The 25,094-nt window shown below is 40.4% G+C and overlaps 1 pseudogene across 1 annotated transcript; it reads right to left on the bottom strand.

The window, feature by feature from the left end:
- Positions 1–23,829: 23,829 nt before the first annotated feature.
- On the bottom strand, positions 23,830–24,578 carry LOC307101846 (pre-mRNA-splicing regulator WTAP-like; annotated as a pseudogene). Its single transcript, XR_013815259.1, has 2 exons — positions 24,109–24,578; positions 23,830–23,890 (listed from the first exon to the last, which is right to left on the bottom strand). The product of XR_013815259.1 is annotated as a pre-mRNA-splicing regulator WTAP-like (transcript).
- Between the last annotated feature and the right edge of the window lie 516 nt (positions 24,579–25,094).

Below are 25,094 nucleotides of genomic sequence, written 5' to 3' on the forward strand. Positions count from 1 at the left end.
TCAAGTCTTCCGATGTCATTCCAAGCAGCTTTGGGTAGGAGAAGAATGAACATATTGGCTTAAGTTTGAAAAGAAAAATGCATACTTTCTTTTTTCCATTTCACCTTTTTATACTTTTGTTCAACATACAGATTATTAGATCAAAGAATTAGATTTTTATTTTGGAAAGCTGAAGTGTTGAGTAGGATATAAAATATAACTTGTTAGGAGACTGAAGAAATGTATAGATAAAAGTTGGGAATTTAGATCACCTTTCTTAACCTTGCCCTCTTCTCCTTTGGGAAATTAATCTCTTCCTGCAATTTCTATTACTGATGCACTTCTCATATCTTGTCTGTTACTACATGTCTGTTTTCATCTCTAAATCTTCTGGAATGTAAGATCACATTTTGTTACTTTACATTAACCATAGCACCTAGCTTGTGCCATGCATTGTGAGTGAATGGAATGAGTAATATGGATGTTACAACTCATTCACTCAGTTAACAAATATTTGTTGAGCATCTCTTAGGTGTCCAGCTCTGTATTAACTGCTGAAAGTAATGGTGAACCATGGAGCTCATAGACTGGTGGGGAAAACTGATCCAATAATGTGATCATTCAATTTAACATGCATTCATAAATTCTGATAAATGATATAAAGAAAAGGTTTATATGTAATGAAGCCATAAGCAAGGAAACTCAAGAAAGCTTTCCGAAGGAAATGATGTTTGTGGTGAGATCTAAAAAATGAGTAGGCATTAACCAGGTGAAGGAAAGGTGGGCTGGATGAACATGGGCAGAGACCTAGAGATGAAAGAAAGCATGACGTATTTGAGGAATTGATAAGAGCCAGGATGGCGGGAGCACAGATACACAGATGAGTCTGGAGAGAATGACAAAGGCCTGGCAGTTAAAAACCTTGTAAACTTGATTAGTGGCTGTCCTAAGCATGTTTAGAAGCCATTAAAGAGCTTTAAGAGGGAGTGGGGGGGGGGGAGGGAAATGGGGGGATAAGAACACATATGTAATACCTTAATCAATAAAGAAAAAAAAAGAGCCTTAAGCATGTTTAAGACCATTCAGCCTGCAGTGCATTGCAGGAGAACAAAGGTGACTGAGAAGGAAGTTCAGACTCGCTTGCTGTCTAATGGTGGTTTGAATCAAAGATCTCAGTGGTGGTTGAGCTGGAGAGAAGCAGATGGAATTGAGAGAGTCTTAGGAGCACCTGGTGAAGATTGACTATAGGGTTGAGGGAGTACAAGGTGTTGGATAATTCCCCAATACCTGGCTTGTAAAACTGGAGAGGTGAGGATGTTATTCCTTGGGTGGGGCACTAGAAGAGAGCTGGGTTTCAGAGAAGGATGGGTGGGAGTGTGTTGTGGTTGACTTGGACGTACCCGTGGGGATGATGAATAGGCAGTTGGGTATGTGAACCTTGGGTAGGCTCTACCTTAACTGCAATTAAATTTTGTGATGTTTTCAAAAGGAAAAGGAAAAGCAAAAGTATTTTGGATGAAAAATTAATACAGAAAGAGTGCCTTGCTTGCCTCTGATTCATGATCTTTGGGAGGTACCCTGGAGCTGTGTCTGATCAGAAATCTCAGCACTTGGCTTGAAGTAAATGATATATTGGTATATGAGGACTTTTCAATGTCTCTCATATTAAAAGAGGGATCATCTTCCTTAAGTCTTACAGAACAGATGGTAACTTTTTTTCCAGGCATTTTCTCATCCACATTTAAATGAAATCTGAACTTCCTTCTTACAAGATCTTGCATGATTTGGCTTCAGTCTACCTATCCAATGTCATTTGGCACTCCTTGCCCTAGATTTTAACCAGGCTGGCTTCCTGCTTGTTCTGTTCACAAACCAAACTTGCTATTTCTCAATCCTTTTGAACTTGCAGTTGTCTTAGTGTGCTCCTCCCTTGCTCTCTTAATGGCAGCTTCTTTTCTGAATGAGGCTTAAATTTCTCCTCCTCAGTGGAGCCTTCCCTGTTTACCCAACCTAAGTACTCACCCCCATCGCTTTCTATTCCATTATCCTGTTTTATTTTCTGCATTGATCTTACACTAGCGGATACTGGGTTAATGTATTTACCCTGTTTTCCCCTATCAAATGGAAGTTTTATGAGAATAGGAGTTGTGCCTGTCTTGTTCAGCGCCTTATCACCAGCACCTATTACAGTGCCTGTTAAATGTGCTCAGTAAGCTTCTGTTGAGTATGTTCTGTTAGGCATTGAGAAAACACAGATGAATATTGAGGAGAAATCTAAATCTAAATGTCAGACTTTGGAGAACTGTTGATGCTTTGGTGAAGAGTAGGGTGTAGGGACAAGCACTGTGCAGAGATACTTAGCCCAAATAGTTCCATAAAGTCCAGTAGAAGCATCCTTAATCCCCTTAGACCAGTGGTCGGCAAACTCATTAGTCAACAGAGCCAAATATCAACAGTACAAAGATTGAAATTTCTTTTGAGAGCCAAATTTTTTAAACTTAAACTTCTTCTAATGCCACTTCTTCAAAATAGACTCGCCCAGGCCGTGGTATTTTGTGGAAGAGCCACACTCAAGGGGCCAAAGAGCCGCATGTGGCTCGCGAGCCTCGGTTTGCTGACCACTGTCCTAGACCAAACTGAGCTACTATATTAACCCACACTCCCTTACCCTATGTGAAACACACTCACAGATGCCTCCAGCACCTAAACATCACAGATGGAAGGCTAATGTCTAATACCTGGGTACTGCTGATGCCAACTGGTAAACTGTATGTAGAAACAATATAAACTCATTCTTTGATAAAGTAAATATAAAATCAGAAGCATGAGTCTCCTTTAAGAGGGAAATCATTTTTAATTAAAGGAAAACTAGTAAACAACCTACTTGGACCTAAAATTGATTAGTTTCTCTGTGCTGTTAAATGGGATTTATGATCTAATAAACCAAATGAAGAGCTTTGGATAGCTGAACAAAATCAATCAAGATGGAGATTTTTGAGAAAGATTAAAATTTGATTATACTCTCTGTCCTCTACCATCCAGGAACAGATTTCTTCATTAGATTTTTCTTCCATGGGTTATCAAGAGATAAGGACTGTCTTGCTGTCAAACTATCTTGTTACAAGACTAACCTATGCTTGAAAAGCCTATTTTAATCATCACAGAAATCATAAAATGTGGCCAGAGTAAGAGGTAATTACAGGTAGTATATTTTACCTACTTCAATAAGTTCAGATACAACTGAACCTAAAATTAATTTTCTAGCAACAATGTAGACAATTAACAAAACAAAAACAAACCAAAATGAAATGAAGAATTAGTTATAATCTGAAATCTTAATAACACCAGTCAGTGTCAGCCTACTGCACTTGTCCCTAGTATCAGCCAGGGTCCTCTCCAGGATCATACCTCAGGTGCTACTTGTAAGCTCTTGTCAATGTTTGCCCCTTTGGCCCTCTAACTCATCTTTTTATGTACTTCAACCCATGACCAATCCTCTTATGATTATGATATTCTTTAATAAAAACCGTAATTTTTCTGAATATAAAGGTTACATGTGTGTATTAGAGAAAATACAGAAAAATGTAAAGAGAATAAAATCCTTGTATCATAGCATCAAGGGAAAAAAAAGGTTACCATTTTGTGGTATTTTTACCAGGCTAAGTTGTTTTACCCTTAGAAAATTTGTCTTATAATGTATTATTTCCTGTTCCCCTTGTTTGATATTATATCATGAACATTTCCTCATGACATAAAATAATTTTCTTTTTGTGAAAATAATTTTTCATAAAATAAATACAAAATAAATATTTTTCATAAAATAATATTCCATTGTATAGATTATTATTCCCTACTTTTAGACAGAGTTGTTTCCAATTTCTTCTTTTCTTCTCTTCTTCTCTTCCTCTCTTCCTTTCTTGAATTTTGTAAACCTCAATTCATATGTTAATTTTTTCCAGGATGTCAGATTGAATTATACAATTAAACCATAACTTGATACTTTTAATAAAATAACACATTTTATTAAAAGTGATTTATTTGTAAGTGATCATGAAAAATTGAAAAAATGGAAGGCGGGAAGACACATGCAAGGTCCTGGACTCCAGGTTTAGGATGAAGCTGGAAGAAATCTTCAGGGGTCTGTCATGAAGATCTTTCCTTCCATGTTCAGAAAGAGGTGACAAAGGGGAAAGTGTGACAGCCCTTGGTCTTCTTTACCCATTTTCCAGGGACAGCTGCATTCGTCAGAGAAGTTGCTGCAATAACAATGGCAGAAAGTGCCACATGGGACAAAACAGTGAGTCTGGCAGTGAGTGGCTTCAGTACACCTGTGGCCTGGAGAGAGAAGTAGGCAGCTGTGGTGTTAAGAAGGTGGCTTCTAATTTTTTTATCAGTCATTTTCATAAACATTTTTGTTAGGTCAGAATTCTAGAGGTATTTAGGAAGACATAAACGCCCAATCTGTTTTTCATATGAAAACTCAATCTTCTTTTTCTGTTTCCTTTTTGAACTATGTTGGCAGAAGTCATACTGTCAGTCCTTGGGCAGAGTCTTGGTAAGGTTAGGCCAGTGGCCAGAGCTCACAGAGCCCGTGAGGAGGCCCTGGGTCCAGGCTGCTTCTCCTCATCAGCAGTGACATGCTAGGCTGAGGGGTGTGTTTGTAGCTGGTGTTTCCCTTTGGAAAACATTGTTCCCTGCTCAGGATTGCAGGTCTCCTGTCTCCACATGGCTGCAAGTTCAACAAAAGGTAGTGTAATCAGAATGGAAACAGGTACTTGGGGCCCGTATCAGGAGCGAGCAGGAGTAAAGCGTGTGTACAATTACAGGTGGTGGCATCCTCACAAGGTTGATTTTGTGTATTGATGGAAGACCTTGCTGACCATGTTATTATTCATGCCAACAATTTTAGCTAGTTAATCATTTATTGCATCTCCCCCCCAATAGATGTAATGGGACAAGAATTTTTATACAAGGACTATACAAATGTTATCCCTCAACCTTATACAATGGAAGGCACTTTTGCCAGTAAAAGATAATTGCTATCATTAAATATTGATAGAGCATTTAAAAAGATTTCTAGAAGTAAAAATGATAGGACCAACTATGGGAAATAAAATCAATGTGCCCTGGACTTTTCATCCAATGAGTACCAGGCTTCAAAAGGAAGAAGAAAATCACCTAGAAGGAGGATGCCTTCCTCTTTGTTTTTCACTAACAGACTTCCCAGGTACTAATTATTGTCTGAGATGTGAGAGAAAGGAGGCATTTTTCAAGGCAGAAGTGAAGAAAGAACTAACACTTTTTAATATCCAGCCCAACTACAAGGGTTGTGTTCTCTAACTGGGGCACGCTGCCCCAAAGGTGCAGAGGGAACGTGGAAGTCAGCTTCTGCGATAGGAGCAAAGCTAATTAGAAGAAGGCAAAGGTCTCTGACATCCTACCTATCATGGTCTCAGGCTTGAACAACTAAATTTGACACAGTGGCAGGCCCCAGACAGATGAAAGCAAAGGAAGTTGTGAGCGGGAGTCAACCTTGACTACAGCAGGGGAAGGAACAGAGAAGTCAAATCACAGGGCCTCCTCCTGCAGGGCCTTGGCCTGCCTGGTGAAAGGCACACCTCTGCCTCTTCCTCCAGTCCCAGGTTAATCTGAATGGTTTTTATTTTTATAAAGGTACAATGAATTTATTTATTCACTTTCTCTCCACAAAAAGGATTTGAAGGGGTTAATGGAACATTAAGGGTGAGCTTGAGTGAAGGAAAATCACAAAAGGGTAGTGTGAAGTCTCAAGCAGGATATTGTGCACGTGGAGCAAGGGAAGGGACGGGTTTGCCTGCTTGCCTTGGTGGTAGCATACTATGGTGGTGGTGGGGAGCTGTTTAACAGGTGATTGCTGTGTGTGTGTGTGTGTGTGTGTGTGTGTGTGTGTGCGCGCGCGCGCGCTCGTGTGTAGTGGCAGGTCAGTCTGCAGCTACTGTTCAAGGCTCCAGAGATTTGGAGGTGATGTGTGTTTCATTTAGGACCAACAGGATAGGGGAATTTAAAGGCCTCCTTTAACATTTAGATGCCCGCGGAGCCCCCCAGTCTGGTGATGAATGTTTCAGCGATGAGTGTCAGAGCCCCTTGGCCCCAGAGGGTGGAAACACACACACACACACACACACACACACACACACACACACACACGCACACGCACACCTTTCTCCCTCTGATTGTGTTCTAAAGACATTGTAGCCCTTGGACCTCATGGCTAGATGTCTGTCTTTCCAATGGTTTTGTGAAGGCAATGTTGGGGTTTGGGAGGCATCTTTTTCTAGCTCTCAAAATTTTCCCAGGTACATCTTGATGAGATGAGATCCAGTAGAAAGAAGGAACTCTTATGTTCAGATTGACAAAACCCCCAAACATTTGAAATAAATTGAGTATCTCAGAATTGGATGGTGAAAAGCAGAGCTTAGGACTGTGGGTAGTGGTCTGATAAATTCACTTGCCTCACACAGATGTGTGAAGCAAATGGAGTTTCCTAAAACCGATGTGATCTTCCTCACCTGTGTGGTGGTAGTTAGGGGCCGATGTCAAAACTAACTTTAGTTCTCAATTTATATAATCCCAATACCTTCAGGTTTAAATAATCTCGTTTGGTAAATGTTTAGTCTTATTGATTCCCACCCCCTTCTAGTGTGGCACCTGGATAGATCAGGGTGTGGGGCATGTGTGACCTCATGTTAGCAGGGGAGAGATGGGAGTTTTGACCCATAGAGTGTCTTTGGCTCCTCACTGGCCTTCACTGTGCTGGGGCTGATCTAGTCTGTTCCTGTGCTAATGTTGGAGACGGGCCTATCTGGCCACTTGGAGGTCAGGTCTGCAATATGGAGATCATGCTTTTGCCTTTGATCACGAAGTCCTTGAATGCTGCAACCATTTTGTCCTGATTGTTGTTCTCCATATGCTGCCCTGGGTCTCCGAATCCCTGCTCTAGAGCAGGTGGGAGGTCCTAGATTTCTTGCATGCCTTGCCAGGCCTCAGGAATCCAGGAGCGCTGCCAGGGCGCCTCTGGTTAGTCTCCTTCCTCTACCAGTGCAGCACTTTTGCTCCCATACTACTGAGGATGAGGCTTGGCCTGTAGCCTCCCTGCTTCCCAAGCTATGCCCATGTTAGCACACCATTCACACATCCTAATGAAAGCTCTTGCGCTTCCCCATATCTGTTGGTCCAGATGTTTCTATCATGCTTCCTATTTCCAGAGTTCCACTTTAAAGGGAACAAGTAAAGTCATAGGCATTTGATCTCTTCTCCCTATATTCCACTGGTATTTGGAAGAAGAAGGCTTCCCATTTTCTCTTCCTGTTTGGTAGGGCCTTCCTAAACAGCTTATTTTTCTCTTCTTGGGGTGGCATTTACATTCCCTACTCCTCACAATGTAATTATGGAATGGCTGGCTGTCAGGAAACATGAACCATACTTCAGCAATAGGTTCACAAACATTCTCCCAATTATGTGTGTACATCAGGGGACAGTAGGGAGCCCCTTTGGTCCTTATAATTGTAGAAGTCTTCTGTTGTAATAATTGTTGGAGAATGGAAGAGGAGGGGTGACTGGTCCTATCCTATTTATGATTTACTATTTAAACATTAAAATAATGAATGTGGGAACTGGAAACCTTTGCCTTTGCAAACTGAGCATCCACAGTTTTTGTGTCAGAACCTACTATTAGCTACCACTCCTTGATTGCAGGACTTGAGATGCTCTGAAGGTCCTGAAAAAATTGCAATTTGGCTTGAAATGGTCATGTTTGGTTTCAACACATTCATAGAACATTCATAGGATGTAATTGCAAGTTCACACAATATGCTCCATGGATGTGATTCAGATAATCTCTCAAGAGCACAGAATAAAGGTTCTCAGCCATTTATGCAAGGAAACATTATAACAACGATGAAAGTACCCCAGAGTAACTGAGGGAGTGGAAAATAATTAGAGATTGAGGCACAGGTCCTTATCTTTTTTGAGATCAAAAGCTACTGGTCCCACCAGTGGATTTGAACTTCTATTGAGAAGTATTCTTAGGGTTTTAAGGATTTGAGTCATGTTAGTTTTTTTTAAATTTAATAAATCTTTATTGTTCAGATTATTACAATTGTTCCTCTTTTTTCCCCCCATAGCTCCCCTCCACCTGGTTCCCACCCCACCCTCTGCCATTACCTCCCCCGCACTCATCCATAGGTGTACAATTTTTGTCCAATCTCTTCCCACACCCCCACACCCCTTTCCCCCTGAGGATTGCCAGTCCACTCCCTTTCTATGCCCCTGATTCTATTATATTCACCAGTTTATTATGTTCATCAGATTTTTTATTCTCTTGATTTTTAGATTCACTTGTTGATAGACATGTATTTGTTGTTCATAATTTTTATCTTTATCTTTTTCTTCTTCTTCCTCTTCTTAAAGAATACCTTTTAGCATTTCATATAATACTGGTTTGGTGGTGATGAACTCCGTTAGCTTTTTCTTATCTGTGAAGCTCTTTATCTGACCTTCAATTCTGAATGATAACTTTGCTGGGTAGAGTAATCTTGGTCGTAGGTTCTTGCTATTCATCACTTTGAATATTTCTTGCCACTCCCATTTGGCCTTCATAGTTTCTGTTGAGAAATCAGCTGACAATCGTATGGGTGCTCCCTTGTAGGTAACTAACTGTTTTTCTCTTGCTGCTTGTAAGATTCTCTCTTTGTCTTTTGCTCTTGGCATTTTAATTATGATGTGTCTTGGTGTGGTTCTCTTTGGATTCCTTTTGTTTGGGGTTCTGTGTGCTTCCTGGACTTGTAAATCTATTTCTTTCATCAGGTGGGGGAAGTTTTCGGTCATTATTTCTTCAAATAGGTTTTCAGTATCTTGCTCTCGCTCTTCTTCTGGCACCCCCATAATTCTGATGTTTGTACGCTTGAAGTTGTTCCAGAGGCTCCTTACACTATCTTCAAATTTTTGGATTCTTTTTTCTTTTCCGGTTGAATGTTTTTTGCTTCTTTGTATTTCAAATCTTTGACTTGATTCTTGCAGTCCTCTAGTCTGCTGTTAGATCTCTGTATAATATTTTTTATTTCAGTCAGTGTATGTTTAATTTCTAGTTGGTCCTTTTTCATATCCTCGAGGGTCTCGTTAAATTTATCAGCCTTTTTTAGGAAATTCTTGAAAAACCTTATAACCATGGTTTTGAACTCTATATCCAGTTGTTTGCTTTCCTCTATTTCTTTCATTTGTGATCTGTTTCTTTGTCTCTGCATTTTGGCTGCTTTCCTGAGTTGGTAGAGTAGCTTTGTGTGATAGGTGTCCCATATATGGCTCAGTGGCTCAGCCTCCCCCAGTTACCTGAGGTGGACACTCTTGGTGCACCCCTTTGTGGACTGTGTGTACAGCCTTGTTGTAGTTAAGTCTTAATTGTTGTTGGTATCACTGGGAGGAATTGACCTCCAGGCCAATTGGCTGTGAGGATCAGCTGTGTCTACACTGGGAGAACTTCTGTGCTGGAGACACCCTTATGAGACAAGACTTGCAAAAGCCTCTATGCTCAGCTTGGATAGGGCGGAGTCTCAGGGCGGAGCAGACAGCCTTGGCTTCCCGTCAGCTCTGCCCTACGAGGCCTCTGGGTCTCAGTGTCCCTCAGTAATCGCTGCAAGCACCTCTGAGAGAAATCCACCCTCGAGTTTCGCCTGCTGCCAGACAGTCCAGTTTCTCCCTGAATGAGTCTGGTTTCCTAGAAACTCGCCTGGAACTGGAGTTCAGTGCAGTCAGGAGCTTCCATCTCCTTCCCACTTTAGAAAGCCAGCTGCGCACTCAGCTGTCCGAGCACTCAGCAGTCAATCCTGTCTGCGCGCATGCCTCCGGACCTCTGCCTTCCGCAGCTCCCCTTAGTCTCAGTGTGCTTTCTCTTTTCCTGACAGTCCAGATTCCCCCCGAATGAGTTTGAGTTCCCAGAGTCTTGCCCGGGACTGGAGTTAAGCACAGTCGGGAGCTTCTGTCTCCCTCCCGCTTTAAAAAGCCAGCCACGCACTCAGCCGCCCATGCAGTCAGCTGCCCATCCTTTCTGCGTGCGCTCGTCTCCGTACCTCAGCCTTTTGCAGCTCCTCTGCGTCTCAATGTGCTTTCCTCTTTCCTTCTAGTTGTAGAATTTCCACTCAGCCAGCTTTCCTGTGGTTCTGGATGGTGTCCATTTTGTCTTTTAGTTGTAGTTTTGACATTGTTGTGCGAGGCAGCAGTTTAGGTATTTACCTATGCCGCCATCTTGGTTTCTCTCTGAGTCATGTTAGTTTTGTTTGCTGAATCCTGGTCATAATAAAATTTTATTTTGTGGGGGAATAAAAGGAGGCAGGAACAATGAAGGAGCACAGAATGGGACTACTCTTTATAAGAAAAAAAGTACTAAAGATTTGAGACTTTACTCTTGAAAAGTAGGGAAGAAATTTCTTTTATGCAGCCAGTCTTGTCTCCCGAGGGTCCTCTGAGTACTGAAACTCAATCTTAAACACTGTGAGGGCCAATGCAAGAAAGACGATCACCTTAAGATTCATATAAGCTATTTTGGGAGGTAGAACATGCTTATGTGGAATGACAACCTCACAAAACTAGAAGTTGTGCCCAGCCTAAGAAACAGAAATCTGAAAACTGGAACCTGGAAGACTAAAATCATAGAGTGTATAGAACAGCTCTCCTCTGCTAACATGAGGTCATACATGCCCCACATCCTGATCTATCCAGGTTCCACATTAGAGAGGGGTGAAAATCAATTAGATGATCAAATATAAGATAAATTAAAGGTGTAACTATATAGTTTAATTTAACAATAATTATAGTTCATATCTATGTTGCACCTGACAGTTTTCACAGCATTTTCACTACTCTTGACTCATTTACTCATTTTTTTTTTCCTGGGAGGCTAATATCAGGCAATTATTAGAATTTCATACAATTATTACATTGTAGAACCATCGCCATTGTTTCCACCGTTAGAATAATACCTAACATGTAGTGGGCTCTCATTTCTTTTTAACTACTTAAAACAACATTTATCATCTCACACAAATTCTGTGTGAGATGCCTTGTGACATAACAGCTAGCTTTGTCCAGGGTGAGCAATCCAAAAGAGAGAAATGATTATTTGTTGAATAAATAATGGAATTTAAAAGAGCCTCAGAGACATTCTGGATCTTCCTTCAACTCAGGAATGTCCCTTCACTGATTATGTGTAAACATTTCCATTGATAGTGAGCTCATGGCCTCACGAAGTGGCCCATTCCATTGTCAATAATGAAATTAGCTAGCTCTTGTTGGATGTTGTACTAGGTGATCTTCATACCACACCATGCTTCCCTTTGTCAAATACCTTTAATTATCAGAAAGCTCTTTTTTACTTTAAATTGTAATCTGCCCCTTACCACCTTCCTTTAATTTTATTAATTTTGATCTAAGCTTTAGATGGGGATGCCCATCAGGACACTTTTGAGGAAAATTAAAACAGTTTGCAGGGTGAAAAGGAGTGAAAGGAGCTACAAATAATCAGAATGCATACTTTTTTGAAGTATTTTCTAACTGATAGGCAAAGCTGAATATGTCTCCCACACCTGAGATGGAATGATGTTTTTCCTAAGTATTTGTATATGGGTATCTTTTGTCATATGGGCAAGTAAGTACCCTGCATTCTGTTCCTGAAAGGGAAATATTAGTCACATCGTTTCTGGAAAAGGTTGGGAAAAGAGAGATAAGTTGTTTATCATCTTTCAGTTAGAAACCATGTATTAAAGTTAGATTTCTGTTCACTATATATGGGTCTTACACAAAGCTCAATGAGAATTGTGACAGAAGCTGGAAACCCATGCTGAGTCATCTTAATGAAGCCTTAATAAAAATATTTCCAATGGGACGAATGCTAAACTGGTCCTGAGCCAACAGAAATAAGTCAGAACTGTCCCAGGGAAAAGGAGAGTTATGGTCACTCTAGTTAAGGAGAAGTGACTGCTTTTCTTCACAAGGCCTTAGCCCTTTACATATTTGAATTTTCTTTGCCACACATTGACCTATTCTCTAAGCTAAGCTGCCTCATTTCCTTCCTTTTTTCATCACATGAAAGGGATCTCTGTATTGTGTGGTGAAGTGTGGGCCTATTCAATGTCCTTCATGTTTGATGAGCTGCTCAACCAGTTGTTTCTATTCATGTGGTTCAGCTTCTCTGGCTCTGCTGTTGAATCTGATGGGCTATATGGGGTTTATAGGAAAAAAGAATTCAAGGACAAGATGGGCAGCCATTTAATGCTCCCAATGCTGCCTGGAGAACAGATGTAATCTCCCCAGCCCAGCCCTGTTTGTTTTACTTCTATCCTGTATTCTCTTCTCTGCCAGTCTCCTCCACGGCACTTCAGGAGCTCTACTGTGCATCTGACTCTGTCCCAAGTTATCTAAAAGCTGGTGGGGGGCATAATGCATCACCTTCCTCTATCTCATCACTAAGGTCTAGCTCATCTCCACTCTTCCTTTAACCTATGGCATGGATATGCTTACACCCTGTAGTTCTTACAAAACTGTGTTACTGTAAATGAGTACCTTCATAATGGCGGAGAAAGAAGAGGCACACATTATCCTGGAAGCAGAATTGAAATTATTTTTTAGACGTTGTCTATTGCTTATTTCCACAAAGCATGCTACGTGCTCTTATAGGACTGCTGGTTCCTCTTTAATTTAGATGTCTGTTGTATAAACCATCAGGCACGAGGAACACAGTGTCTACTCTCTCGTTGGAGATGTTTCACTAGGTCTCCTTTCCTGATCTCACCCGTGCTCATTCCATTCCTGCCCACACTGCTCCAGGCAGAGGGTGAAACCATTGGAGGGAGATACTAAGAGGGGAGTACAAGACTGGACAACTTTGCAAAGTGACCAGACAGAGCAGATGACTGTAAGTGATCCTGTCCCAATTTTCACGCATAAAAATGGTGTAGAGTTTAGATTTGCAAATAGAATCACAGAATGCTATTGCTGGTCAGAATCTCTGCAATCATATGTTTCCAATCCCTTCATTTTTTAGAAGATAAATCAGTAGTCCAGGGAGGTGTCAGTCTGGAAATAGAATATGGGTTTCTTGACTCTGTCACAGTGTCTTCTTATTAATGGGTACCTGGCATAGGAAAAGTTGGGTTATTACAGAATTTACCAGGCGAGCAGAAAATACACGCAGGGCTACCCAGAGATTCAGGATAAACCCATTTATTTTCAGTTGTTTCAGATGTACTAGTACAGTGACTCAGGGGGTCAGTTCTCCAAATCCTGAGTGAGTGAATATGGAGGAAGCTTTCCCTTTATACCCTTTGGTTTCTTTGTTTTCTGTCTGTTTCCTAACTACCTGGCTGTTGTGGTGGGCCTCCACAGCCCCTCCTGAGTCCGTTAGAATGGGGGAGTTAGATTGTATCTAAATGCCTGGTCTGGGTGGTGCCAGTGACCTCCCCTCTAGCTAAGCTGTTACATTCTTTGTTTATGGCCCCTTTGTAAAATGGGAGTATTCTGGGAAACAGGTTCTGCAAGACAAGACAGGCATCAATGGAGTTACCAGTAATTATCTGCTAGCAAGAGTGTGCAGTTAGAAGGCAGTTTACTGGCACAGATTCAGATTGCTAGACGCCCCCTGCCCCCACCTCTCCCCCCACCCCCCCGCAAATGTCTTATATTCCCCATCAGGGTTACAGAAGAGAAAAGAGCAACAATGTCAGAAAGAACGTTGGTTTGGGAGTTAGGAAATCTGTGTTCTAGTACCAGTTCTGCCATCAAATATCTGTGAGATTTTTAGGAAGTCTTTTCACTCTCTAAGCGTCAGTGTCCTTAGCTATCAATTAATAACATCTGAGGTCTTTTCTATCTCAGAAGTATGGCTGTTTTTCTTCTAGCAGTTGTTGAGAATTCTGATGAGCTAGATTCTGTGCCAAACACATAATCATGTTTGATTATGTAAGTGATTCTGAGGTACATTCTATTATTACCCAATTTTACAGATGAGAAATCTGGAGAACAGAGAGGTTAAGTAACTTGCTAGTAAGTGATAAGTGGGAGAGTTTAGAACATAACTCTAAAGCCCATTGGGTGAAAGATAAATGTATGTGTGTGTGCAAACGATGGAGCTTCTGAATCTGCAATATTCATCAGGCCACTGGGGAGAATGTCTAGAAATAAAGAGCTGAGTAACATCGATTTGAGTTCCATGAGCAGATATAAGATATCGATTTTGGATAAATTTGTTGACCGTTGATGCCAATTGAAGTATTTGTGCAGAGTGTTGAAAATGAAATTATTTTGTTATAGAGCAAAATGCTGTGCAGCTTTTAATTCATAGATCTCAAAGCTCTACCAAATCACTTCTGCTTCATAAAATGCCTTTGTTCATTGCCACTTGTAATGACATTTCCCTGATTTCCTCTTCAAGTTAAAATATTTTTTTGTACCCTCATAAAAAAGAGGCTAAAAATAATGGGTAATATTATAATAGGCAATTCATAATCAGAGAATTGATTTAAGATCTATTATGACAGGCAAGCAAAAGTAAATTTTAATGCAGTCATTTGAACAACAATTTTTCCTCTTTGGAATGCTCAACAAACTGACAATTTGTCATTTTTAAAGGGTTTATATTTTGGATTGTCATTATGCTAGGTAATATGCCATATATTCTCTTCTATGAGGTAATGTCTCAAGTAGAACTTACTTGAGGTTTTCCATCTCCCAAGGAAAAATGCTTATTGCATTACTTCTTGAAGTGCATTTTTCTTAAAAAATAGTAATTCTCAAACTTTGTTTTTTATTGAGGAATAATTTACAAACAGTAAAATAGATTTTAAATTCAACGACTTCTGAGATATATATATATATATATATATATATATATATATATATATATATATATATCTCCTATCTAATAAAAGAGTAATATGCAAATTGACCATCACTTCAACACACAAGATGGCTGCCCCCATGTGGTCAAAGATGGCTGCCCCCATGTGGACACAAGATGGCCACCACAAGATGGCCAGCAGGGGAGGGCAGTTGGGAGGGATCAGGCCTGCAAGGGAGGACAGTTTGGGGCAATCAATCCTGCAGGGGAGGGCAGTTGGGGGTGACCAGGTCAGCAGAGGAGGGAAGTTAGGGGCAACTGGGCCTGCAGGGAAGGGCAATTGGGGGGGACCAAGGCCTGCAGGGGAGAGCAGTTAGGAGTGACCAGGCCTGCAGGGGAGGGCAGTTAGGGGCAAACAGGCCGGCAGGGAGCAGTTAGGCATCAATCAGGCTGGCAGGGGAGTGGTAAGGGGGTGATCAGGCTGGCAGGCAGAAGCGGTTAGGGGCAATCAGGAAGGCAGGCAGGTGAGCAGTTGGGAGCCAGCAGTCCTGGAATGTGAGAGGGATGTCCGACTGCCCTTTTAGGCCTGATCCAGGTAGGATCAGGCTTAAAAGTGCAGTCAGACATCCCTTGAGGGGTCCCAGATTGGAGAGGGTGCAGGCTGGGCTGAGGGACACACACACCCGTGCACGAATTTTGTGCACCGGGCCTCTAGTATACACACACACACACACACACACACACACACACACACACACACTGAGTGGCCAGATTATTATGATATCTGAACGCATAATAATCTGGCCACTCAGTGTATATTGCCACAGATGTTAGTATTTCAACTTTTCTTCTGGCACATAGTATTCCATAGTATATATGTATCACATATTCTCTCTCTTTTTAAAAAAATATATTTTATTGATTTTTTACAGAGAGGAAGGGAGAGGGATAGAGAGTCAGAAACATCGATGAGAGAGAAACATCAATCAGATGCCTCCTGCACACCCCCTACTGGGGATGTGCCCACAACCAAGGTACATGCCCTTGACCGGAATTGAACCTGGGACCCTTGAGTCCGTAGGCCAAGGCTCTATCCACTGAGCCAAACTGGTTAGGGCAACATTTTCTCAATCCAATCTTCTACTGAAGGACACTTTAGTTGTTTCCGTATCTTGGCCAGCGTGGATAATGCTGCAATGAACACATAGGTACATACACTGTGTGTGTGTGTGTGTGTATACTGTATATATCAGTGTTATCATAATTCAAATTAAGATAAGAAACATTTTTATAATCTTCACAGGTTTCCATGTGCCCCTTTTTAGTCATATTCTCCCATCCAAGGCAACCACTGTAGATATGTGTGTGTTTTTTGCCTATTCTTTAGGCAAAAAACAACAACATATAAATGCCATAATTAATTGACATTGTTTTGAGATTCATCTGTATTTTTGCAAGTTTTTCCTTTTTATTGCTGGATAATATTCCTATCCCATTATATGAATACTAGAGGCCCAGTGCATGAATCATACATGGGGAGGGGTCCCCTCAGCCCAGCCTGCACCCTATCCTCAAGGGATGTCCAACTGCTGGTTTAGGCCTCTCACAATTCGGGACCACTGCTCCTAACTGCTCACCTGCCTGCCTGCCTGATTGCCCCTAACTGCACCCTCTGCTGGCCTGCTCACCCCCAACACCCCCCTTGCTGACCTAGTTGCCCCCAACTGTTCCCCCACTGCCTGCTGTTCAGTCATTTGGTCGTCCATCACTAACCCCCCTGTCAGCCTGGTTGCCTGCTGTTCAGTCATTTGGTCGCCCCTCACTAACCCCCCTGCCAGCCTGGTCACCCACATAGCCTGTTCAGTTGTCCATTTGGTTGCAATGGTCACTTAGGCTTTTATATATATAGATACTACAATTTGTTTATTCCCCTACCCATTGGTGGATACTTGGATTGTCTTCAGTTTTTGAGTGTTTTGAATAAAGGTACTATGAATATTCTTATTCATATTCAAATGTTTGTGTGGATATGTGTATTCTGGATATAAACCTAGGAGTGAAATTTCTGGGTCATAGGGTATGTATGTGTTTAACAATTCTCAAACTTTTGCATCCTGGTCTTATCTACAAGTAAGAGTCTAAGAGAGTTGCTAACATTTCATCCTACGTATGTAATATAATAATAATAATAATAATAATAATATATATATATATATATATATATATATATGTATATATATATAAATTGATATAGGGTATCCCCCAAAATGTATACACACACTTTGAATAATTATAAAGGCAGTGTTTATTAAAATATATTTCATTTTCAAAATTGAGCTATCAGCTATTAAAGTGTATATGCATTTTTTTGGGGACACCCTGTAGTTGGGGTAGGATGTTCTTGATATCCACGATCTGATTTATTCATTTTGGGAGAAGCTTGTCTTGAGTTTGAGTCCACTCAGATCATGGAAGACATCCCTTTATCTAGACAGCTGGTTACTTTTTGATTAATTGATTATTAATTAATTTACCAGTAACTTATTTAGAGGTTAAGATATCTAAGTTTTAAGTGATTGGGATATAAAAATATGTGATGCCTACTCTTCAAGAGCTCACAGTCAAGAGGGAAAGACAGATATGTAAACAAATAACAGCACCAGGAAAATGCTGCTATGGCTAGTAGGTCAGTGGGGGCATTTATCTCTATCTGTGGAGGTCATGGAAGGCTTTACAGAGGAAAACACATTTGAGCTGAGTCCTGAGGGATGTCTACAAGTCCAATTGGTGGCAGGGATGTCAAACACTGCAAGGGGTAGGAATATACAGCTTGACGCATGAGGAAATGCATGATAGAATGACTTGCATGGACCTCAAAAGGTAGGTAAGAGTTTTATTATGAGAGGTTTTGCAAGCTCTTTAGATGCATGATTATAGATGGAGAGATTTTATTAAAGGAAAACAATATCACAAATCACTGTTGGCTGCACTGGTAAAGAAAATCCCTTACAAATCTAGTCTTTGAACAACAGCCACATCACTCTGGATTAACCAAGGTCTCAAGAGACTTTATGTTCCATGGCCACACTGGGGACCCTTGCTCTCCATGGGGATAATCTTGTGCATGTCTTTTCCTCCAAGAAGCTTTTCCTACTCACATCCTTGGTTTTAGCAGAGAGTATGATAAGGGGATCCCTGTTTCTATCCCTTACTGACACTACCATTTTTCTTCCCTACATTCTCCAGAAGAGCAACAAAAACTCCCTTCTTCCTATGCCAAGGAACTAAGGAAAACCAAAATCTTTTCCAGGACCATTATCTTTTTCCATTTTCTTGTACTCATCATCAAATCCAGCCCAGTTCCTGCTCTCTGGCCCCCAGCAGGTGTGTCCATTTTCTAGGTTTACCAGGCCACTGGAGAAGTTGAAACTCTGTAGCAATTCACCGAGGACGATAAGGACCAAACCCACAGTTCAGTAGCAAAACTGCTACCCCAACCCCTATTGGATTTTTCTGGTGGAAACTTTTCCTCTGCTTCTGCCCTGTCCCCAATGTTTTGGCTGCCTTAACCCATTCTGGTTCCAGACTACTGCAGCATCCTCCTTCTAGATAGGCCCAGGAAGCTTAAGATGCATTGCCTAGGGCAGTACCTTAAACCTCCCTGGTGGGCAGACTGTCCTTTTGAACTCACACTCTGTGGCAGTAACAACATGGGGATAATAGAACTTTAGCATTTTAGAGCTGGAGTCCAGACCTTATGAAAGTAGATACAGAGAAAAATTTTAACAGCAATAGCAACAACAACAACAACAGAGTTGTACAGGAAAACCAAGCCATAACAGTAAATTAAACAAATTTAGAAGCTTATTTCTCTTTCCGGTAAAAAGTCGGGGTGGATGTATGAGGGATTTGCCACTGCAACGTGTCAGAGACCCAAACTTCTTCTATTTGCTTGAGCATGTGTGACAGTAACCTCATGGTCCAATATGGCGGCCTTGTGTTCTAGGTTGTAGGAGGAAGGGACAAAGAAGAGGCAAAGGGTGTATTCATCCTTCTTCTTAAGGATGGTGAACGAAAACTACAATTTGATACTGCTGTCTGCTTCCCATTGGCCATAATGTAGTCACATGCCTACACTTAACTTCAAGAGAGTCTGGGAAATATAGTACTTATTTCAGGTAGCCAAGAACCTAGGTAAAAATTGGGAGGCCTCACAGCAAGCTCTGCCACATATTCATTATTTTATTTGATCCTTATAGTGACACAATCAGATGGGTGTTGACCCATTTATATGCAAGGAAAGTGAACACGAGAAAGGCTACAGAGGTGAAGGTGCCAGAACCAGATCCCAGGTTGTCTGATTACTAATACTGTGTCTCTCCCAATATGTTACATTGCCCCTAATGTTGATCACATGCTTCACACATAGTAAGTACTCAGTAAATGACAATTATTTCTTTGGATTCTTTTAGGCCTCCTTTTAGTTCCTGGAGTCCCACTTTTCTGCACTGTGCACCCTTTCTAGTACTGCAGGATGATTTGGGCCTTATGGCAAGACCATTTCCCTCCCAGGGAGAAGAGTCTACTTAAGTATTTAAATTTCTTGGATTTACATTGCTTTCCAAAGTGAATCAAGCCATTGGTGTATGAAGGCAATGGATACACCCAATTCTTCATAATTGGATGGGTTTTCTCATTTTGGTCTTATTAGTCAATTCAGTGCAGTGCAATTAAATCAGGAGAGAGGGGGCATTCAGTCAAACAGCTCCTCTCCCAGCCTCCAGCCTCCCTCTTTTGCACTGGATCATTGTTGGATGAGAAATTTCCTTTCTTTTCTGCCTGAGGTGGTCCATCTGCAGTGGCTTAATTGGTTTGTATGAGTTTCATTTCTATGGGGCCAAAGGTTATGAGATTATATTAGAAAAAAGGTTAATACAGGTGTTTGAATTAATCTACTGATTAACTCTTGTAAATCTGGCCCTAGAGGTGGCTCACAGCAATCGAGTGCTATCTCCTTAGTTTGTTTTTAAAAATCACCTTGTCATGTGCCTGAGAATGTACCATGGGCACCAAATTAAATATTAATTCTCTGCAACTCAAACGCATTGTCTTACATGTGCTAATCTTCCTATGGCCAGTTAGATATTACCTGACTAAAAGAAAGCTCTTGGAGTTTATACGTATTTAAAAAGCCATTTTATTATGGTCAAAACATTTTTCTCACCATCAGGTTTTCTCTCCTCTTTATTTCCCCATTAGGTCTTACCAAAGAAAATCCAAGTCCAGAGTGTTTTTATACAAAAAGAAAGTACCTGAGCATACAAACAGAATATCTATTTATTGAACTGAATAATTTATCTCTATATCCCCAAACACTTTGCAAAGAAGTGTGTTATTTCCAAACCTCAAATAGTAGAGTTGCTTCAGAAAGCCTTGGTCATTGCTTTACGCAGAGACAGAGCGGAATGTGAAGAGAGCTGCACTGTAGGCGTGTGACTACATTATGGTCAATGGAGGGTGGTGCTGGGTGCCCTGGCCTTTGGCACCAGCCTGTTTGCCTTTGAATCTCACCTCAGCTTTTCTACTTGCCAGTCATGTCCCTTAGGCAATTTACTTAATTTCTTTATGTCACAAATTATTATCTGCAAATTAGGACTGGCAGTCATACTAACTAGTAGGGTTTTGAGGGTTAAAAATAAATATGTATTATATTTAGACAGTGCCTGACACAAGTTGTACTACATCAAGTGCGTGCTATAATTATTTGGTCTTTGTCTCCAAGACATGGTTTTTACTCAACATGAACATTGATAAAAGATATACAGCATCCCTAAGATGACCTGAAAGATACGCAGCACCACTCCAAATGGCCTGATTGCTGATTGGGCCATTTTTTTTTCCTCAGAATGGCTCTGGGTTCATGTGAGTTGAAGCCAGAGTGCAATTGTCACGAGTGAGGGCTTTGGAGTAAAACCGGTTAGGGATTAAATCTTGGCTCTTCCACTTGTACACTGGGTGACTTTAGTCAGGTCACTTACTCCTTCTGAGGTGTGGTTTCTTCACCTGCAAAGGATCATTGGGGAAAGGATCAAAAGGGACAAAGTATGGAAACCCTGCATAGTACCTGGTCCATGATAAGGGCTCAATAAAAGGTAGATTTTTATTGTTGTGATTAAGTCCTAGAGGGAGAAAATCCAACAGCTCAGACCAGGAAGCATGGAGCATTTTCTCCCTTCATGTATGCATTTCCCTGGGTGCAAGGATAAAAAAGTCCTTTGCTGAAATAATGTCTCAAAAAGCTACTAATGTTAACTTCATGTTGGCTAGTTAAATTCAATTATTCAGGGTAGGTGGGAAATCTTTTGACAAATTAGTCCAAATTACAGCTGAAGTGTAAGAACATATTCCAGTTTCCAGCAAGCATGAAATTCCACTGTAGGGTTGTATCTATGCACATACAACTAAAAAACCTACATTTTTCTAAATCAACATTTTGATGGAATTTAAAAATTCTTCAAAAAGTTGTGTGTGTGTGTGTGTGTGTGTGTGTGTGTGTGTGTGTGTGTGTTTGCTACATTATAAGCTGAGGTACAAATTAAGCTATGTAGACATTTAAATGTAAAATCACTATTGTTGATAATTTGCCTCCAGTTTTGTATAATACACTTGTAACTATTGTGATGTGGGAGCATAATTACATTACAGTGTTGAATACAACTGTCCCATACCTGTCACATCACTGTATGTTATTTTGGTTGTCTTATATTTTGCATAACACATGATGTCAACAAATATTTATTACAATTCATATGCACAGTAGCATGATAAACTTGAAGGAAACTTAAAGTAATGCCTTAGAAACTTGCCTTACATAAGTGGCTTTTTATTTGAACCCAGTTGAAATAATTACCTAAGAGTGGGAGAAATTCTCTAATGGGCCATGATGTGAAAAGTGGTGGAGAAAGTAACTGAACTCCAGCAGCCTGGGAACCAAGCTCTGGTCCTCTCCTCTCCTTTTGCTTCCCTGGGTACCATCCATTTGTCCTAGAAGGTACATCAGCTTCTTGCAGAAACCATCTGGTCACTCTCACAGGCTCCCTTTGGGCTGCTGGTCACGTGAGACAGACATTAGTGGCAAAATTTGTTCAGTCCACTTACGCTATTCATTGAATAGCAACTAATGATCAGAAGATTTTATTAAGGAGTTCCCAGGTTTCAATATTGACTTCATTATAGATATTTTTATTTTCAAAAATATCTATATGAAAAACGATGAAAATAAAACATTAAAAATACTGGTCATAAAAATTAGAAAATTTTGTAAATATAAGAAGGTAAATAAGACCCACGATCACAAATTGACTTGGAAATATTATTAATGTCACAGTGCATATCTTATTGTAAGGACTTTAAAAAACATATGGCCTGGGACTAAGAAAACTTGGAATGGCATCATATTTAGGTGAAAAGTGCTGAAACTTTTAAGTGAAAAGTGCTCAGCATTAACTGGTCTTCGCTCCAGCCTTTTCTGTACCTTGATTCCCTTCTATTCCCACCACACTGCACATGTTGCATTCCTCATCTCACTGGCTCCCACTCAAACGTTTTAAGTTTAAATATAACTTGCTATCATGACATAATAAGAATAGCATTAATAATACTGACCATTTATTGTTAGCCAACTAGATACCAGGCATCATGTTAGGTTTTCTAACCGTCCCACCTCACAACTACTACATAAGGCAGGCACCCTCATTTCACAGATTTTAAAAAAGGTAAAATGCAGTGAAGTGATTATCTTGTCCACAGTCACATGTTAAGTAGCAGACTGGGAGAATCAAACTCCCACCTGAGATTTCAGGCCTTCTTCCAACAAGACCCTCCTTCTGTTCAGAATCCCTACACGCTGGCCCAATAGGTCTATTTACTGTTCTTTAAACTCTCCATCAGGATTCTGTGTACTACTATTCCATTATGTAAAATTCAGTTAAGACCCATCTTCATTTATCCATCCATCCATTCATTCATTTAACATTTATGGCATACCTCTCTATGCCAGGCAATGTGCCAGGTGCCACTTTGGATCATTTCTCAGCCTATGCTTAGTGTTCCCTGATTGTCAGATTTTTTTTGGATATTTTGTCTCCCTGGCTACAGTGTAAAATTGTACATCATGAAAAATCAAAGTTTCTCAACTAGTGGTGGTGCTGCCCCTTTAAGGAATGTTGGAAAACATGTGACAATCTTTTTTTTAAGGCACATTTAATTTAATATCAAGAATGCGATACAAAAGGCCCCAAATACAATGAAGGAATACATTCCCCAATTAACACCAATGACAATGCTCTTTCAACATGTTCCTGTTGAATGAAATGGGGATTTAATAAATTTCACTACTAAAAAATAACCCAGTGAGTCTCATCACAGCCAATATCCTTATACAATCTAGTTGTGAAATGAATGTTTATAATGCTTCAAACAGTTTAAACCTGAATTTTGATACCACACCTTCATATCTGTACAGTCCTCAGTAAGATTATCTACAGTATTAGCAACTATTCAAAGAACAAATCATTCATTCAAACCACATTGATTTAAGGCTTAATCAAGTAACAGAGAGACCCAAATGAAATGGTTAAATATATGAACTACTTGTACTGATATCTATAAGTAGTTTTTTAGAAAATAAACCGTTGAAATGCAAAATTCACCTCATTTAAGTTTTGATCAAGAAGTTCAACAACAATCATGAAGTCCACAGTCTGATAGGCAAAACTGATATACAGTGTCTCTAAGTCACTATACTCACGGTTAAGAGCGATGCATATTCCATTTTTACTGGAATTTTACATGTTCAATTTATGATTTTAAATCTCTAGGTTTTCATTCCTCCAAACTGTCTGAAGACACATGTGCCACAGACTTAAGACTTCTGTTTCTCCCTCTATTTTCTTCAAACAGAAACATTTCTCAAGTGTCTACATGTCCTAGAAGGGGAATTTTTCGGAGGTGGCCACTTCTTCGGAATAGTTGGAAGCTATCAGGCCTCTGAACCCAAAAAAGAGGGAAGAGGAAAAAGCTGAAATACAAGGTTTATCTGGTAAGTTTTACATTAACCATTACAAGCTGCATGGTATAAGATTGTGGATTTTTTGGCTCAAAAAGTCTGAGTCTTGGTGTGGAAATGAGTAATTGGCTGTCCCACCACAGCTTTCTCATGGTGGGACTGTCAGGGAAGTCTTGACTGGGGAGTATGATTTGTTTACCTATCAGGCTTAAACTTCCAGGCACTCAGTTCATTTTGGGCTTGATCCAGTTTGTCTTTAGTTTGTTCCAGTTCACCTTTCATTTTTAGGAAAAACAAGTTGATCACGGGGTCTACCATTGTTGATCTCAGTTGGGCGACATTGGGCTGCTGGACTTGCTTGAGGTACTGGATTTGAGTAGTACACTCTTGCATCTCTTACTCCTTGGTTGCTAGTGGCATTAAAAGGATGTTTTCCCTTTGTGCAGACTCTTGCTGTTGCTTTAGTTTTTCTTCCGACTCCCTTAAACCAGTTATATCATTGGAGTTCAGATCTGTTTACTTGCCCTCCAAAGCTTGCACATATGCTTCATACTGTTTCCATCTTAAAATGAACTCATCTCGTGCCATAACTTTGAAGTCTGTCTCACTCAGTGGGACATTTTTGGGAAGAGGTTCCTCATTGGTCATCCTGAATCCTCTCCACCTGGAGGCTGCCCGGTCACACAGGCCCAGGCCACGCTCCCCGATAGCCACCCAATTGCGCCACCGTGCTCCCCTTTATTCCCATGTGACAATCTTTGTTACTACAATGACTATATGCAATGGATCTAATGTATATTATAATGAGATGCAACTGGTATTTAGTGCCTGGAGGGCTGGGATATTAAATTTGCATACTATATGGAGCAGACCTACACGTGGAGAATTGTCCCACCACAAATGACAATAGTATCTTCCTCCAGAAACACTGCTGCAAAGATCTGTCTTTTAATCAATCCACTGTGTCTTTATCAAGTCTAGTATCCTGCTCATAGAAAGCGTTGGATGTCTATAGTGATCATGTTTTTTTGATTAACCAAAAAGTTTAAGCAAGATTTTCAGAGAGATTCATTCATGGAGACATGGAATGTGATGATTTCTAAGATTGATTTAGATGAAGGAAAATTATGTTTTCTAAATAAATAGAAAACTTCTCCCCACCCAGATGTGAAAACTTGAGGCTAT

Source organism: Cnephaeus nilssonii, assembly GCF_951640355.1.
Source record: "Cnephaeus nilssonii genome assembly, chromosome: 6".
Classification (NCBI taxonomy): domain Eukaryota; kingdom Metazoa; phylum Chordata; class Mammalia; order Chiroptera; family Vespertilionidae; genus Cnephaeus; species Cnephaeus nilssonii.